At 43.7% G+C, this 13,098-nt stretch overlaps 1 long non-coding RNA gene across 1 annotated transcript; it reads right to left on the bottom strand.

Annotated features, from left to right (window-relative positions):
- Positions 1-205: 205 nt before the first annotated feature.
- On the bottom strand, positions 206-11,985 carry LOC109174080. The gene is made up of 3 exons (XR_002053003.1): positions 11,777-11,985; positions 4,781-4,828; positions 206-331 (listed from the first exon to the last, which is right to left on the bottom strand). It is a non-coding gene; the product is annotated as an uncharacterized LOC109174080 (long non-coding RNA).
- Positions 11,986-13,098: the final 1,113 nt, after the last annotated feature.

Raw genomic sequence — 13,098 nt, 5'->3', positions numbered from 1 at the left:
AGTTTTCTGTTTCAGATGTACATAATTGTATAAAAAAGATGTACATGATTGTATAACATTAAGTCAAACTATTACTAGAAATCATTGTTTCCAAGCAGATGCTACTTATCATGCTCTAGCGTTATTGTAAATGAGAATAATGCACCAAGATGATCAAATTGAAAAGTTACTCCAAGGTTGAGACAACTAGAACAATTTGAGAGAAAGCTATGGAGAGAGATTATACTAGGGTCCTCCGGGAATTCGTAAACCTTGTCGTTGGCCAATAGTGTAAAACCAAAAACCTCTGCGTTTTCCAAGATAATCTCCTGTCTCAGCTTCCAATATAATCCTTTCGATTAGATTATGGAATGTGAATAACCAATTCAATTAACCTCAGACAAGGAATTAGAGTCCTATATACAAAGCTCCTATTCTGTAGGCTAAAACTAATTATATTAAGTCTCTACCACATATACAGACTATATAGTTCAATAAAATAAATACAATTATTTATATTACTAACACACCCCCTCAAGCACAAGGTTGGAGGGTGACAACATTGAGCTTGTCTCGAAGTAGTTGAAAACGCGGTCCTGGTAAGGGCTTGGTGAAGATGTCGGCTAGCTGCTCCTTTGTGGAAACAAAACTGACAATAAAATCCCCAGATGCGACCTTGTCTCGAACAAAGTGATAATCGATCTCAACATGCTTCGTCCGAGCGTGGAAAACTGGATTGGCAGCCAAGTATGTGGCCCCGAGATTGTCACACCATAGTGTTGCCGGCTTGCCCGAGTGGAGCCCAAGTTCACGCAGCAAAGAGACAACCCAAGTGACCTAAGCTGAAACGTCTGCCAGGCCCTTGTACTCTGCTTCAGTCGATGATCTTGCCACTGTGCGCTGCTTGCGGGATACCCTGTCCCCGAGAAAGACCGCATACCCACTGGTGGACTTCCGATCAATCGGGCAGCCAGCCCAATCGAAGTCGGAGTAAGCATGTAAATCAGTTATCGACGGACGAAGACGTAGACCGTAGTCCTGAGTCCCCTTGATATAGCGAAGAACCCTCTTAAGAAGACTCCAATGATCATCTGTGGGAGAATGCATAAACTGACACAATCTGTTAACTTATGCCAGATCTGGACGAGTAATGGTGAGGTACTGTATAGCCCCAACTATACGGCGGTACTGCGTGGGATTCTCAAAAGGATCGGAAGACGGAGTAGCCGGTTGTGTTACCGAAGTCGGTGTAGCCAAGGCTTTGCAATCTGTCATGCCCGAGCGAGATAGTATATCCTGCATATACCGGCGTTGAGAGAGAAGAAAGCTATCACCAATTGTGAGAGTCTCGATCCCTAAGAAGAAGCTTGGTGTTCCCAAGTCCCGGATCTTGAAAGTCGTGGCTAAGCGGTGTAGTAAGACGGTAACCGTATCATTCCCCATCATTATAATGTCGTGGACGTAGACTAGTAAAAAGACGCGTGAATCTCCCGAAGTGTAATGGAAAAGTGAGACATCTGTTTTGGATGCCAAGAACCCTGTGGATATCAAAAAATCATGAAGCCTTTTAAACCACGCACGTGGTGCTTGTTTTAGTCCGTAAAGGGACCGTTGAAAGTGACAAACATGATTCGGCCTAGCTGGGTCTTCATAACCTTGTGGTTGCTTCATATATACGGTTTCAGCAAGATGTCCATTTAAGAAAGCGTTGTGAACATCCAGCTGCCGTAGGGTCCACCTGTTAGAAACAGCAAGAGAAAAGAGTATGCGGACGGTGGTTGGTTTGACCACCGGACTGAAAGTGTCAAAGAAATCTTCCCCCGCAACCTGGTTGAACCCTTTGGCTACTAGTCTCGCCTTATAGCGCTCCACTGAACCATCGGCTTTGCGTTTGGTGAGAAAAACCCATTTGCAGCCAATGATGTTCATTTGCGGTGTAGCCGGAGTGAGTTCCCAGGTGTTGTTATGCAAAAGGGCATTTAATTCCTGATCCATGGCATCCCGCCACTGAGGATGCACTACGGCCTGAGAGTAGCAGGTTGGATCAGTAATCGCAGTAAGAGCAAAAAACTCTTCATCATGACCTTGTGTCTTGTGCCGAGTCCGCATAGTATGCGGGACATGAGGCTTGCCTCGTCCCAGGCCCCTACGGGCCGTAGCAGGTGGTCCCGTGGTGACACGAGTTTTTGGTGGAGTTGTTATGGCCGGTGGCCCCGGTTCTGGTGCCATAGGTAACTCCATGGCTAGGGGTGTTGACTGAGTGGCAACTACAACTGGCCCGGCTCCCCAGGGTGTTGTAGTGGAACTCACTGTAGTCTGAACAGGTGCCTGTAGAGCAAAAGGGAAAACGGACTCATCAAACCGAACATGGCGGCAGATAAAGATCTTTCCCGAGATAGGATCCATACACCGATATCCCCTAAAAGAGACAGGGTAACCTAGAAAGACACAGGGTGTCGACCGATACTCTATCTTGTGCCGATTGTAAGGCCGAAGATATGGGTAACAGCGACACCCGAAAACACAAAAGAACGTGTACGGAGGTTGTGTTTTATAGACACGATAATGAGGACTTTCATAGTTTATAGCAGAGGATGGTAGATAATTGATTAAATAGGCATAATCCCAATATATTTGTGGGGTTGAGCTTTCAGCTAGAAGTGCCAAGCCGGTTTCGACTATGTGTCTGTTCCGGCGTCCGACACGGCCATTTTGTTCATGGGTATAGGCACACGATTGTCTGTGTGTAATGCCTAAATTTTCAAAGACTTTATGAAGGCGACGGTACTCACCCCCTAAATCAGACTGTATGGCTTTGATAGAACGCGAAAAACGTCGTTCTACCATCACCCGGAACACATCAAATATTTTATATATATCTGATTTTAACCGTAATGGGTAAAACCAGCAATAACGCGAGTGGTCATCTACAAACAATACGAAATAACGGTAGCCAGTAGCACTAATTACAGGAGACGGACCCCAGATGTCCGTATATAACAAGTCTAAAATATTATTACTAGTGCTAGAAACCCTATCTAAGGGAAAACGAGCTGATTTCCTGAGTTGACACGCGGTACACAACTTTGACGAACTGGCTTTATTTGTAGTGACGGGACAGTGTTTTAAGGCGCGTTGTAGAGCTTGATTATGGGGGTGACCTAGACGTTGATGCCACACCACGGAGGATGCTCGAGCGGTAAGAAAGGCACACGTTGATGGTGGGACCAATAACTTGTATAGGCCGCCGGAGGTGAAACCTTTAAGAAGAACTGCCCGAGTGTTGCAATCCTTCACAAGAAACAAATTTTTGTGAAATTCAAAATAAACGTCGTTATCGTTAGTAAAGCGATAAACGGACAATAATGGTAATGTTAAATTTGGAACATGTAGGATTTGTGACATTGACAAACTTTTAGACTGAGATGGGATTACGGTATGGCCTACACGTGAAACATCCAAACCTGTACCATTTCCAATTTTTAGAACGTCCCCACCAGTGTAGGCTTCAGAGTGTCCCATCATCTGTTCGTCTGGAGTTGCGTGGGATGTTGCCCCGGTATTCGGGTACCACACATCGGGTGTCACATGTCCCGAATTCTCGCCGGAGACCGCTACGTCGGCGTGACCGGCAGGACGATCATTGTACCGTTTGCAGCAGTACAAAGTCGTGTGTCCATGTGCTCTGCAAATCTGACATCTCGGACCGCCACCCCGGCCTTGCCGGCCTTGATTGCCCCAACCGCGATTTTGCCGGCCACCACGACCGCCGGAGTGACGCCCCTGCGTCTGATCACTGCCATGCCGTCCTCGTCCAGCGTAGAACACCGCCGGAGAGCCACTGCCATCCACCGAATCTGCAATAGCAAAATCATCCTCATGGATGAATTCCTGCGCCTGGAGGAAGTCGGAGAGCTGCGCCAACGAGACTGTCGCTCCAGTTGCGGTGAGAGAATTTGCCATCGTGCGGAACTCCGGTCTGAGCCCCCGGAGAACGTACAAAATTTGTTCGTCCGGCGAGAGAGGCCTGCAGGCGAGAGATAGCGCCTCAGCGATCATCTGGCACTTCCCTAAGTATTCGGCCGGAGATCCAGGGCCTTGGCGGAGGGTCTGAAACTGCCCGAGCAGGCTCAAGCATCGCGCACGGGTGGAGGAGGCGCATGTCGACGCGATCGCATCCCAGACCTCCTAAGATGTCTGCCTGCCGACCACGAGGTGCATAACCTCGTCAGATAAGGAGGAGATGATGGTGGAGAGGATCACCTGGTCCTGTTGGATCCATGCTTCATACGCCGGGTTTGCAGTGGTAGTGGTTGTCGTGGTGGAGTCGCCGGCGGTGGAGGAAACAACGACGGTCGCCGGTGGACATGGAATTCGGCCGTCGATGTAGCCTAACAAGCCTTGGCCGCGGAGGAACGACACCAATTGAGTGCGCCAGAATAGGTAGTTCCTCATTGTCAGCCGTGTGGAGACAAAATGATGAGCCGCCGTGAGGGAGTTGACGGCCACTGGAGGTACGCCGGAGGTGGTGGTGACGGTTCGTTCACTTGAGGAGGATGCCATGCGTTTGTTACGTGGAGAGTGTATGGTGAACGAAAAAAGAGAGGTTCGAACCTTCGACTTCTGATACCAGATTAGATTATGGAATGTGAATAACCAATTCAATTAACCTCAGACAAGGAATTAGAGTCCTATATACAAAGCTCCTATTCTGTAGGCTAAAACTAATTAGACTAAGTCTCTACCACAGATACAGACTATATAGTATAATAAAATAAATACAATTATTCATATTACTAACACTTTCTTCCTCCCATATGTGTCTTGCAACTAATTCACTGAACTTTATCTATATCACAATGGAGATAAAAACTAAGATGAAGGAGAATTAATTAAAGAATCCTGTAATAAGAAATTTCACTTGAGAAGTGATTCCTTAAGATTTAAGAATCTTGAAAGCAATGTGAATCCTAGTTAATATGTTCACTTGTTCTTTGATTATGATGGGTTTATCAGGAAAATGTAAAGTGAACTCTTTAAGTTGAGGAAGTCCCAAACAGATGATAGAAAAGGAATCAGATTAAAGATCAATGCTTACGGTAAGGAAGTGCTGATATACAGACCTTGCCAAGGAAGCATATTCCTTGTGAATATTTACGGTCTTGGTTTGGGAGATGAAATGATTTGGCAAGTTTACGTACATCTTCCTGCAGATAATGTATATATTAAGAAAAACTATCATGTCAAAGAATATTCAATGACTGTCTTGTTTATGAGAAATACCAATCTCATCTAACCTTTGGTATACTTCCAAGAGGGAAAAGAAGCCGCTTAAGCTGAGCATGTGAGAGATGTGAAAGGAAGTATGTCATCTTTATAACACATAAAGATGTTATGGTAGCCTTTAGAGTCAAAATTTGGATGGAACTAAGTGTTAATTTAAAATTAGTTTTAAGCTAAAAATTTCAAATCAATTAAAAAAGAATATTATTACTAATTTAATACAAACATGTGAAACATGACTATGCTAATTGGAAATGGCAGTCAGAGAAGGGGGAAAAACTTATTAGCATATGATAACACTGGATTGGCAGAGAGAAGAAAATAGTCAATCCTTCATGACCATTCAATCATCATATTTTCCAAATAAGGAAAGGGATCACAAAGAAATTGAGTGCAGATCAATATTAAGTCTGTCAGTTCACCAACAAACGAATTTAGTAGACTTAATTTGAAATCACTGCTGCAGAACTTGATTTAAAAGCAGCAATTAAATAACTAAAACTAAATAACAGTCTGTTCTCATAGACTAGAAAACATAGTAAGATTGACATCCTCAAAAGTATAGCAGCAGTGTTAGTATTATTATTATTTGTTACAATATCTTTATATTATATGATTGTAATTGTGTGGCTTTAGAGTAGCTGAATTAGTATAGTATATTACTCAGGGTTTGTTAGAGTTCTGTTTTAGATATACTTTGTATTCCTATTCTATTGGTTAATTGAATGAATCGATATCTCTAATATGGTATCAGAGCGGTTCAATTCTCTCTCGCCATCTCCTCCGCAAATCTACCCCCCCTTACCGTACTTTCTTCGGCCATGTCATCTGGTTATTGCGAGCGCACCGTGTCCGCCACCGGAACTCCACCGGCGGCCGGCGGCAGCTCACTGGCTGGAGCACATCATTATGTCTCCATGAAATTGACAACCAGAAATTTTTTATTCTGGCGTACACAGCTAATTCCATTCCTCCGAGGCAAGGAACTGCTCGGTTATGTCAATGGGTCTCCCCCGTGTCCTCCGGCGACTATCAAAGCGCCCTCCTCCGGCGACTAGTCTTCCACTCCGGCAACTGCAACATTCATTCCCAATCCAGCGTTTCGAGCATGGGAGAAGCAGGACCAGTCCATATTGTCGCTGCTCGTCTCATCCATGTCGGACGAGGTGTTACACCTAGCCATTGGCCGGAGCACCGCCGCGGAAGTCTGGGCGTCCATCACTCAAGCGCTTGGATCATCCAGTCAGGCTCGGTGTCTGAGTCTCTTGGGGCAGTTTCATATGCTCCGACAAGGCAACGCCACCACCGCCGAATACTTAGGGCGAGCGCAGATCCTGGTAGAGTCTCTTGCACAAGCTGGCCGGCCCTTGTCTCTGATGGAACAGAATTTGTACGTTCTCCGCGGGTTGCGCCCGGAGCTCAAAGCCATCGCAGCTTCCCTCACTGCCTTGGGGACTCCCGTCTCTCTATCGCACTTATCCGATTTTTTTGCAAGCCCACGAGTTTATACTCGTGGAAGATTATCCATCAAGCATCGAAGCCAGCGTGTCTCCGACAGCCATGTACGCTGCTCCAGGACGTGGATCGCAAGGGGGCAGTGGCGGCCGGCAGTCGCAGAACCACCGTGGGCGTGGCTGTCGTGGTGCTCAGGCTCGCGGTGGCCGCGGTGGTCGTGGGAGTCCGAGATGTTAGATATGCAGATCTCACGGCCACACGGCCGTCTACTGCTTCAAGAGGTACAGTACTCAACCTCCAGCACAGGCTCACATTGCCATCTCCAGTGAAGCACCGGTGTCGTCCTCGGCTCTATCGTCTGACGGTTGGTACCCGGACACCGGGGCCACGACACACGCAACGCCCGACACCGGTATGATGCAGATGTCGGATGAGTACGTTGGTCCAGACGTGCTACGGGTTGGAAACGGAGCAGGTTTGGCTATTTCCTGAGTCGGTCGTACATCTCTCCCATCCGTGTCTAGACCGTTAGAATTGTCTAATATCTTACATGTTCCGAGTCTATCTGTTCCGCTTTTATCCGTGCATAAATTTACTTCTGAGAACAAAGTATTTTTTGAATTTCATAATGACTGTTTTTTTGTGAAGGACTCCACAACCAAAGCGGTTCTACTTAAGGGTCCCACGTCAGGCGGTCTGTACAAGCTCCCTATGTTCCGGTCACATCATGCGTTCGTCAGTTCCCGGGCCACGCCCACTGTGTGGCACCGTAGACTTGGTCACCCTCATAAACAAGTACTAAATAAAGTCCTACAGCAGTGCCCGGTCACATCAAATAAATCGGAGTCACTGGAGTCGTGTACGGTCTGCCATCTCGACAAATCACACACCTTTCTTCGTGTCTTCGGGTGCCGATGTTACCCATATCTGCGCCCGTATAACCGGCATAAGATTGAGTATCGACCGGCTCCATGCGTCTTCCTAGGTTACCCGCCCTCCTTTAGGGGATACAGATGTATTGACTTGATAAGTGGGAAAACCTATATATGTCGGCATGTTCGTTTCGACGAAAATATTTTTCCATTTGCAACAGGAACTCCAAATCAAGAGATAACACCGCCTGCCCTACCGTGGGCCGCTGGGCCGGTTGTAGCCCAATCCGAGCCCACCTATGTACCGGCACCTCAATCCGTGCCTGAGCCTATACCACTGGATAGTGCCCCACCCCAGCTGGCTATAGCTCATACTGCTCCGGTCCGACGTCGTAAGGCACAAGCTCAGCCTCAAAGTCGGGACCATGTCATGCGTCTCCGACATATGACTAGAGACACGGCTGAGCCGTTTTTTGCGTTAAATGCAACTACTGATCCAACTTGTTATTCCCAAGCTGTGGGACACCCACATTGGCGTGAAGCTATGGATCAGGAGTTCAATGCTGTTACACAATCACACTTGGTGGTTAGTGGCACCGGAGCCACATATGAACATCATTGGTTGCAAATGGGTGTTCCGCACAAAGCGAAACGCTGATAGCTCGGTAGAGCGTTATAAAGCTCGTCTAGTCGCCAAAGGGTTCAATCAGGTGGCAGGCGAGAATTTCTTCGACACCTTCAGCCCCGTGGTCAAGCCCACCATGGTTCATGATGCGTAGTATATTTGCAAACAAATAATTCTCGAAGTACGAGTTATCGATCCACAGGGAAGTGGTTGTATCAAGCACTAGTTACTAACTTATTCATTAGAGCTAATCCTAACAATTACTTAGATGATTGATTGACATAAAATAAATAAAATAAAATAGAGGTTCAGGATTTTGAAAACAATAAAAGAGAAGTTGAGATTCATGGGATTCAAGTATTTAATCACCTAGTGCCAATTATCGTTTGCAATATTTAGTTTGGAATTAAGACTTGTATGGGAATGCAAGGTGGAATCGAATTACTCCCGTAATCTCTATTCCTAGTGAATTTCCACTCCCGTGGCTTAAACACCCAATAAGATCGAAGATCAGCATTCAATTATTCATAATTACTACCATCTCCCGATGTGCAACAATCTAGAATAAACTTCCCCTAATAAGTTCCCCTTTCCCAAGGTCCAACCATTAGGTGCAATTGTGTGTGCCCTAATTTATGCCCCAACTCCCATTGGTGACACAAACATGGCTATGAAGCTAGTAACTATGGCCATTAATTACAAGCATCAAACAATATTATCACGATTGCAACACAAGTATTAAACCCAAACAATAATATATTAAAGAAACTGAGAGCTCAGGCACATAGGTTCATACACACTTTTACCCAAGAATCTCTAAAGAATTTAGCCAAGCATGACTAAATTATACATAGCAAATATAAATAAAGAATTACAAATCATCAAAAGAGTACAAGAATTAACCAGACGATTTTCCCAAATCTCCATATTCTTCTTGCTTTCCAAGACAACTTGTGGCTCTTGATTTCTCTCCTTCTTGTCTCCAAGAATCTCTGAATTCTGAATTCTGGACTATACAATTGTCTATTCTAATTATTTACTCTAAACTAAACTACTTGTCTTCTTAGGGTTGAGGAAGGTGGGATTTTATAATAGGTACAAAGTTGGGATCAACCCTTGAGAAATTAGGAATATTTCTATTTAATAATTAAGAAATTACCGTCTTTAATCGTTTGATATTGCTGCCATCATATGATTAGGAAATTACTATCCTTTCTTTAGCTTTGGATAATGCCACTTTAAATTAGGAAGTTTCTAAAATCGCGCCCAGTGCAATAGGTACGGTTTTCAAGCTTATTTTGACCATTTTCTCTTATTATCTAGACTTTGATGTCTTCATAAGAGTTGTAGCCCTTTGAGTCTTCTTTCCAATGGAGCAAGAATCATCTCAATCGGACATGCGTAGTATGAGATATGATCAAAATACTAAACTGTCGCCAATCTGTGTGAGATGAAATGTTATTGGAAATTTTCGACGCGTCGAGCTTGGGGCTCGACACGTCGAGTTTTCTTCTGAGTCATATATTGTAGCCCTTCGAGTCTTCTTTCCAATGGCGCAAGAATCACCTCAATCGGACATTCCTAGCATGAGATATGATCAAAATACTAAGCTGTCGCCGAATTCAACGAGAATTACAACTCTTCGGTCTTTTGATCCACTTTTGACTCCAATTTCGTCCTAGGACTTTCCTTGCTCATAATTTTGACCTACAATGGTTCAAAAACACTAACAAAAACCGTAAAACATTCAAAATAAGTGTGAACCATAATTAAATGACAATATCAATGAAAAACATGTATTAAATAAGCAAAATTAATGAACTTAACTACTGAGATGATTCAAAATAACTATAAAAACAAGCACAAATGTGATAACATCAGTTCACATGTGGACACTCCGCCAACAGGACGTTCACAATGCTTTTTTGAATGGCCATCTGGCAGAAACGGTGTACATGAAGCAACCTCCAGGGTATGAAGATCCAGCTACCCCCGGGCACGTCTGTCATTTACAGCATTCCCTGTATGGTTTGAAACAGGCTCCACGAGCCTGGTTCAAAAGATTACATGATTTTTTACTATCTACAGGGTTCAAAGCTTCCAAAACAGATGTCTCCCTTTTTTACTACATTGAGGGGACATCACGGGTGTATTTACTTGTCTACGTGGATGGCATTATCATGATGGGTAATGCTGCACCACTAGTGGACACTCTTCTTCAACGACTTTCCACGGCTTTCAAGATCCGTGATCTGGGCAAACCAGGGTTCTTCTTGGGGATTGAAACAATCACGGACGGTGATAGTATAATTCTCTCCCAGCGTCGATATATGACTGGCCTTCTTGGAAGGTCCGGAAGGGTGGATTGCAAACCACTTTCTACGCCGGCAGCAGTCACTAAAGTGGTAACTCCATCTAACCAGCTGCATGACAACCCCACTCAGTATTGCCGTGTGGTAGGAGCCTTACAGTATCTGAATATCACGCGGCCGGATTTATCTTATGCGGTGAATGGCTTGTGTCAATTCATGCATGCACCGACTACTGACCACTGGGCTCTCGTCAAACGGGTACTGCGCTACATCAAAGGGACACTAGACTACGACCTCCATCTATCTCCATCCACGTCTACTGCTGTATACGCTTTCTCTGATTCTGATTGGGCAGGATGTCCTATTGACAGAAAGAACACGAGTGGCTTTGCGGTTTATCTCGGGTCTAACCTCATATCCTGGCTCTCGAAGAAACAACGCACTGTTGTACGATCGTCCACTGAAGCCGAGTATAAAGCTCTAGCTGACGTATTCGCAGAAGTCACATGGGTCGTATCATTACTCCGTGAGCTTGGGTTGCATGCAGGACAGCCGGCAACGTTGTGGTGTGATAATCTTGGGGCAACTTATCTCTGCGCCAATCCGGTGTTCCAAGCTCGCACCAAGCATGTGGAGATTGATTACTACTTCGTCCGCGATAAGGTGGCCTCTGGAGACTTTGTTGTCAACTACGTCTCTACTACAGATCAGTTGGCAGACATCTTTACTAAACCACTTCCAGCTCCGCGTTTTGCCGCTCTACGGGACAAGCTCAATGTTGTAGCTCACCAACCTTGTGCTTGAGGGGGTGTGTTAGTATTATTATTATTTGTTACAATATCTTTATATTATATGATTATAATTGTGTGGCTTTAGAGTACCTGAATTAGTATAGTCTATTACTCAGGGTTTGTTAGAGTTTTGTTTTAGATATACTTTGTATTCCTATTCTGTTGGTTAATTGAATGAATCGATATCTCTAATCAGAAGTAACTGTGAAAAAGCTTAAAGTATATGAAATTTAGATTTCTCTTATTCCTTAGGCTATGAAAATTATGAATCTAGACTCTGTATTAATAAAAAAAAACAACAATATATATTTCTTAATATCTAAACCTACAAATCCATCTATATCTACTCAGAAATGTCAAAGCAAAAAAGCAGGAAAAAAGAAAAGGGAAAATGCAGTTGAAACCCTAAACAGAGACAAAATTTAGTAGACTTAATATATAGCATTGAAATACAATTACCTTTTGGTTGAGATGCGGATAAAGATGTGCAACGTGACAACTTTATCTTGAAATGACTCCGCTGATGACTCGGTTGAGGTGCGACTTAGTTGAGGATGGCGATGACTCTGATCCGTAGCTTTGACTTGAGGTGTGACTCAGTTGAGGATAGCGATTCAGTAACTTTAGCTTGAGGTGCGAAAGGGATTTAGCAACAACTCCTACAAGGGGATTTAGCGATGATTCATTTCTCAGAATGTCAACATTAGTAGACCTTCAATATTTTCTCTTACCGGCCTTTTATTTATATTAAATAATAATAATAATAATAATAATAATTATTTAATTAATTTATTTAGTTATTTGCGCACTTACACATTAGTCATAACATTTCTGACCAAATTTCTAGTGGTCTGCATTTTCGACAACAATTTGAGAGTGGTCGGTAATATTGTCCACATTCCGACCATCCAATAGGGTGGTCAATAAATTAAGAAAAAAAAACTAATTTACCGTCCACTTTTTCGGATGGTCGAAAAAGTGGACAGAAAATGCAAATTTTCCAGCCGTGTCTGTTTATTTTGAGAGATCTAACAACTAAAAAATGAAAAAAAAAAAATTACAACAATATTTTTGTAAAGAGAAAATTTCAATTTTGGTCCACTGACTATTAAAGCTGTGTTAATTGCAACACTTGACTTTCAAAAATGTTAATTTAATACCTTGACTATACAATTTCTATCAATTTTGGTCACGCCGGCCAAATTACCGGCCAAATCTCACCGGAAATATTTAATAGGTCAAATAATGAGGGTATTTTAGTCATTTTACCCATTTTCTTTCTTCTCCGATGAGCTTCTCCATTTCCGGCATCGTTCTTCTCCATTTCCGACAATGTTCTTCTCCGGCCAATCAATGACGCTAACACCTCGACACGCGAACGCCCATTCGCACAATGACGCGAACGCGAATGCTTACCTGCAGATTAAAATCACATTAAAAATGATGGCTTAGAACCGAGCAAATCGAAAATCAGAACTAGATAGTCCATTTTCTTTAATTTCCTTACCCTCGCAGTGTTGAAAGCCTCGGTCTTGCAGTCGGGGAAAATACAAACTGACCAAGGAGACAGATTGTATTGCTTGTTCCAAAATGTCACTTTTGCTGAGTATTGGGGTCGTAATTGGAGAGGAACAAAGCACAATGCCCCCCGACTTTGGACTAAAGACATAAGCCTACATATATATATCAAAAAACATTGTTAAGGTTTTAAGGACAGCTATCTATGTTTGAAAAGTAGTCAGACAGTGAAACCGACCAATTGCACATTGCCATTAACTGGT

This window comes from Ipomoea nil, unplaced genomic scaffold (genome assembly GCF_001879475.1).
Source record: "Ipomoea nil cultivar Tokyo-kokei standard unplaced genomic scaffold, Asagao_1.1 scaffold0519, whole genome shotgun sequence".
Taxonomy (NCBI): Eukaryota; Viridiplantae; Streptophyta; class Magnoliopsida; order Solanales; family Convolvulaceae; genus Ipomoea; species Ipomoea nil.
This window is presented reverse-complemented; position numbering and strand designations above follow the sequence as displayed.